Source organism: Elephantulus edwardii, unplaced genomic scaffold (assembly GCF_000299155.1).
Source record: "Elephantulus edwardii isolate Elephantulus edwardi_28Jun2011 unplaced genomic scaffold, EleEdw1.0 scaffold00195, whole genome shotgun sequence".
Lineage (NCBI taxonomy): Eukaryota > Metazoa > Chordata > Mammalia > Macroscelidea > Macroscelididae > Elephantulus > Elephantulus edwardii.
In genome coordinates this window covers 5,427,392-5,433,404 of record NW_006399945.1, presented here as the reverse complement: position 1 = coordinate 5,433,404, position 6,013 = coordinate 5,427,392, and the positions used below count along the sequence as shown (strand labels likewise).

Below are 6,013 nucleotides of genomic sequence, written 5' to 3'. Positions count from 1 at the left end.
TCTCCTTGGAGGCTAGAATTTTGAAGATCTGTCTCATGTACTTTCAGCACGTGGCCAGGAATATCCTTCTGATCCTTGAAAAAGGATATCATGCTCGGAAGGGTAGAGGAACAGCACAGGATAGGAAGACCCTGGATGAGATGGACTGATACAGTGACGAGGGCAATGAGGTAGGTATGTTGGAGTCAGTGAGACTGGCTCAGAACAGGGCAGGCTTCAGAACTATTGTAGATAGGGTCACTACGAGTCACAGGTGACTCAATGGTACATAACAACAACAACAACATGTCTACTTTGATGTGCTTTCTTTGTTGGTATGGAGAAATCCTACTGAGTTCTGTATATTGATCATGTTTCCTGACACTCTCCTAAACTGATCTATCAAATCTAACTTTGTGTGTGTGTGTCTGTGTGTGTCTTTGAAGTCCTCTGTGTACACTATTATATTGTCTGCATATAGTGACAGTTAATTTGGATGTCACTTATATCCTTCTCCTCTCTTGTTGCCCTAGCAAGGACTTCCAATACAGTATTATATAGAAATGGTAATAGATACCTTGTCTGGTCCTGCTTCTCAATTGAATACCCTTTAGAATAATATTGACACTTGGTTTTGTTTATATACTTTTCATTGTGTTGAGAAATTTCCTTCTATTCCTATTTTATTAAGCATTTTAATTAAAAAAATGTGTTGAATTTTGTCAAAGGCCATTTCTGTTTGAATTTATAGGATCATGTGGTTCTTGTTCTTTGCTTTGTTAATGTGCTGAATCATGGTGATTCTTTTTCTTATGTTCAACCATCCTTACTGTAATGAATTCCACTTGGTCATGACAAATTATATTTTTTATATACTGTTGGATTCTATTAGTCAGTATTGTGTAAAACATTTTTGCATCTATGTTTATGAGAAATATTGGTCCATAATTTTCTTTTTTGAAAATGTATATGCCTGGTTATATATTAGGATTATGCTTGCTTCACAGTGTGACTCTGGGAATGTTCCTTGATTTTCTAATTTTTAAAACTGTTTAAGTAGAATTGGTCATATTTGCTCTCTGAATGTTCAACCATAAAGCCATTTGGGCCAGGAATTTTTTTTTTTTTAGGAGGAAATCTTTTTATGACCCACTCAAATTTTTTGTGATGGATCTGTTCAAGTTGTGTACATCTGTCTGTGTTGATATGGCTAAGTTGTGGGTTTCTGGGAATTCATTCATTTCCGCTTGGTTTTTAAATTTATCAAAGTATATCTTTTTGTAACATTCTATTATTTGTGATTTCCTTTCAAATGGTTCTGTTGTGATGTCACCTATGTCATTTTTTATTTGAGTTGTCTGTGTCTTCTCTTTCTTTTCTTTTTTTAATTTTGCTAATTGTCTATTTTATTGACCTTAACAAAGAACTGGCTTAGTGATAGTTTCAATGTTTTGTAGGTTTTCTATACCATTGATTTCAGTCCTTGTTCTTATAATTTCCTTTCTTCTAGACTCTGTGGAATTAGTGTGTTGTTCTTTTTCTATTTGATGGAGATGTTTAGGTAAGTCATTAATTTTGCTCTTCTCTTTTTATGTGTTTGCCTATTGTTGTGAACTGCCCTGTGAAGACTGCCTTAGTTATATCTCATAGGCTTTCATATGTTGTATTTTAATTTTCGTGTAATTTTTTTATTTCATTTTTTATTTCTCATACAATTCAATAGTGCTCAATCTGGGTGTTATTTGGCTTCCAAATGGATGGTTGTTTATCCTTTATCCACTTGTTAATATAAATTTTGATGGCATTATTGTCTGTTTGTGGAGCCAAGTAAACTAAAACTGTTAACTATCTCAATCTCTTCACCATCCATACTAATGCTGCCAATTGGCCCAGTGGTTGGAATCTTTGTTTTCTTGATGTTGAGCTTCAGTCAATATAGGAGACTGTAGGCCTTGATCTTCTGCAGCAAGTGCTTCAGGTCCTCCTCAGTTTCAGCAAGCAGGGTTGTGTCATCTGCATAATGCAGGTTGTTGATGATTCTTCCACCAATCCTGATGCCACATTCCTCTTCGTATAGCCCAGCATTGTGGATAATCTGTTCTGCATACAGATTGAAAAGGTATGGAGACAGAATACATCCCTGATGAACTCCCTTCTTGATTTTGAACCATGTAGTGTCTCATTGCTCTGTTCTGATGACTGCCTCTTAATCCAAGTACAGGTTTGACACTAGCACAATCAAATGTTCTGGGATTCCCATTCTTCTTAGAGTCATCCACAGCTTGTTGTGATCCACACAGTCAAAAGCCTTTGCATAGTCAATGAAGCACAGATAGACATTCTTCTGGTATTCTTTGCCTTCTGCCAAGATCCATCTAAATTAGCTACAGTATCCCTAGTACTACAACCTCTTCTAAATCCAGCCTGCACATATGGCAGTTCTCTGTTGACATATTGTTCCAAACGTTTTTGGATAATTTCAGCAGAATCTTGCCTGCATGTGAAGAGATTGAGAAAGTTAACAGTTTTCATTTACTTGGCTCCACCATCAACACTCTTGGTAAAAGCAGCCAGGAAATAAAGAGACAAATTGCACTGGGAAAGTCAACTGTGAAGGACCTCTCAAGAGCACTGAAGAGCAATGATGTCAGACTGGAGACTAAGGTGCACCTGATCAGGGCTATAGTCTTCACAATTATGGGCTATGTATCAGAGAGTTGGACAGTGAATAGGGTTGATAGAAAAAGAATTGATGCCTTTGAGCTGCGGTGCTGCAGAAGAGTATCAAATATACCATGGACTGCTAGGGAACAAACAGGTTTGTCCTGGAGAGGGTGAAGCCGGAATGCTCCTTGGAGTCAAGGATTCTGAAGCTTCGTCTGACATACTTTGGGCATGTTGCAAGGAGGGATTGATCCTTGAAGAGGGACATCATGTTTGGCAGAGTGGAGGGGCGGCGAAGGAGAGGAAGACCTTTGATGAGATGGATCGATTCTGTGACTGGAGCGGTGGGAATAAGTAGATGGATCGATTCTGTGACTGGAGCAGTGGGAATAAGTGTTTTTGAGATGGCTAGATTGGCATAGGATAGAATAGCATTTAGAGCTTTTGTACATAGGGTCACTCTGAGTCTCAAGTGACTCAATGGCACATAACAACAACAACAACAAACATTGTTGTCTGAGAAGATATTTGTATTATTTCAATTTTTTTACTTGTTGTCTTTGTGTTCTAATAAATTATTAATTCTAAAGAATATACTATGGTACTTGAGAATAAATAAATTGAGTTTTGTTGGGTAAAATACTCTGAATACATCTACCAGACTGTTGTTGTTGTTAAGTGCCGTGGAGTCGCAGGTGACTCACAGTGACCCTATGAAGGAGGAGAGTCCTCGACGTTTGGGTGCCTTTCATCCTCTCTCCAGGTTCATAGGGTTTCCAGAGGCAAGCTATTAAGGAAGTGGATGCCACTCCTCCTTCCAAGCTTGTTTTAATTGGGAAGCTCCACCCCACTCTCTGTCTGCATTGGGTAATCAGCCATTAATGCATTTGACACATCAGTTGGCTAATTATATAGTTCTTCTGTATCTTTGTTGAGTTTCTTTTGAGTTGATCTGTCCTTTGTTGAGAGTGGTGTGCTAAAGTCTCCTATAATTTACAGCATTTTGTTAAGGATTTTTACATCTCTATTGATGAGAGACACTGATCTGTAGTTTTATTTTCTTGTTAATGTCTTTGCCTGGTTTTGGTTTTAGGATTAAACTTGCTTCATTCACCAGCCTATTCTTGAACACTCTGGATATTATCAGGCACAATTTAGGAAAAAGTCTTTCTCTGAAATTCTCACTATGAAAGCATATATAGCTTGTCCAACAACACACTGACTCCTGGAATTATGATAACATAGCTTGAATAACTCAGGAATAAAATGTCATATTCTGTCCCAATGCAGTTATGCATGCTTTAAAACCATCCTTTTGATCTGGGTCCTTCAGCCTCATTCCTGATCAGTATAAAGTTTGCTGTCTCTTTTGTTCGCCTCCTTGCTCAGCAGTGTGAGAGGCTTCTCTTACTAGTCCTTCTGACCCAGCAGCAGGCCCTTGTGTGGAGCCTCACCAAAAGGACAGTTGGCGAGCTTCAAAGGCGCTTGGAATAGTCATCTGGTTTGCAATACACACCGCCAGGAATAAAATAGTTGAAGCTGATCACCCAGGAAACCTCTTCATTGAAGGGCTCAATACAGAAAGAAAAGAAGGCCGTGAAAGCTGTATTTGGCAAATATGGACAAATTGTAAAAGTGCTCTTGATGAAAGACTGAGAAACCAACAAATCAATAGGATATGTTTTTACCACCTTTAAAAGCTCAGGAAATACCAAAGATGCAGCCAGAGATATGAATGGAAAGTCCTTGGATGGAAAAGTTATCAAAGAGGAACAAGCCACTAACCCAACATTTGAAAGTGCTAGGCGTGGACCCTTTCCACCTCCAAGAAGCAGAGGAGGAAGTGGAGGAACCAAGGGACCCCCTTCATGTGGGGGCTACATGTATCATGGTGGTTATTCTATGAATTTTAACATGAGTTCTTCCTGGGGACAACTTCCAGTGAAAAGGAAACCATTCAGGACTAGTTTAAAGCAGCAGTGGAATAGGTGGAAAAGCACCCGTATCATGTGGAAGAGACAGTAATGGAGGTCCACCAAGAAACTTTCATGTAAAGAGGTTTATTTGTCCCCAAGAGATGACGGATATTCTGCTAAAGATAGTTATTTAAGCAGAGATTACCCAAATTCTAGGGATACAAGCAAGAAATTATGCACCCCACCATATTGTGATTGTGGTAATTCCAGTTCACGTGATGTCTCTCCATCCAGAGGCTATAGTGATAGAGATGGGTATGGTCGTGATCATGCTTATTCAGATCATCCAAGTGGAGGCTCCTACAGAGATTCCTATGAATGTTATGGTAACTCACACAGTACTTTCTCTACCTACATGAAGGCCCCCACCATCTTATGGTGGAAGCAGAGGCTATGATAATTACAGCAGCTCACGAGATGTGGTAGAAGTAGAGACAGTTACTCAAGCAGCCAAAGTGATCTCCACTCAAGTGGCGATGATCAGGTTGGCAGAAAAGAATGAGGGCCTCCTTCTTCTATGGAAAGGGAGTACCCTCCGTGACGTGATTCCTACAGCAGTTCAAGCATTGAAGCACCAAGAGGTGGTGGCCGTGGAGGAAGCCAATCTGATAGAGGGGAGGCAGAAGCTGATCCTAAAACCAAACAAAACTTTGGACCAAAATCCTTGTTCAATGAAACAAGGAAAAAGTGGAATTTTGTCATAACTACCCAAGGACTATTGAAATGAAAAGAAAATGTGTTACTTTTTAAAATTTCCTGTTAAATTCTCCTCCATAATTTTGATGTTCTTGTGAGAAAAAGCTGTAAACATGTTTAATTTTATTGGGAAAAAAAATCAGCAAAAAACATGTGCTTTTTTCCAGGGACTACATCCTCACTCACTCTTAGGGACTGTTAAGTTAATATAGTTTTATTCAGAACTTCCTGTGTACTAGGTATTTTTATAAACCTAATGAAACAATGAGACTCCTATAATAATCTTCAATCTCACCTAAAGAAATCTACTATTCAGCTTATCAGTTTGTTTCTTTATTTATCAGTACACTCTACTTCTAATAGTGACAATTGACATAGAGTTTCCAGAGAAACTACAGACTGATAGCTTACCAAAAAATTGTTTTAAACTTAGGGCTAGAATACTGTCCCCTGACATTTTAATTGTCAATAATTTGACATACAGTTCAAAGAAATACATTTGTCAAATCTTTAAGTGATTAATATTTGTTCTCTGAATTACAATATCACCACAATCTTTGTCTTTCCCCACTTCAATGTTTTTTCATTGACAGAAAAAAATCTGTGACAAATAAACAATGTCATACAAATACCAGAAAAAGTATGAAGCTCATTCATTAGAAAAAGGTGAAAAAGTTAAACTTAGAAAGGCAAAATTT

General features: G+C 38.2%; 1 pseudogene; it reads left to right on the top strand.

Annotated features, from left to right (window-relative positions):
• The first annotated feature begins 165 nt into the window (after positions 1-165).
• Positions 166-5,346, top strand: LOC102846049 (annotated as a pseudogene).
• Positions 5,347-6,013: the final 667 nt, after the last annotated feature.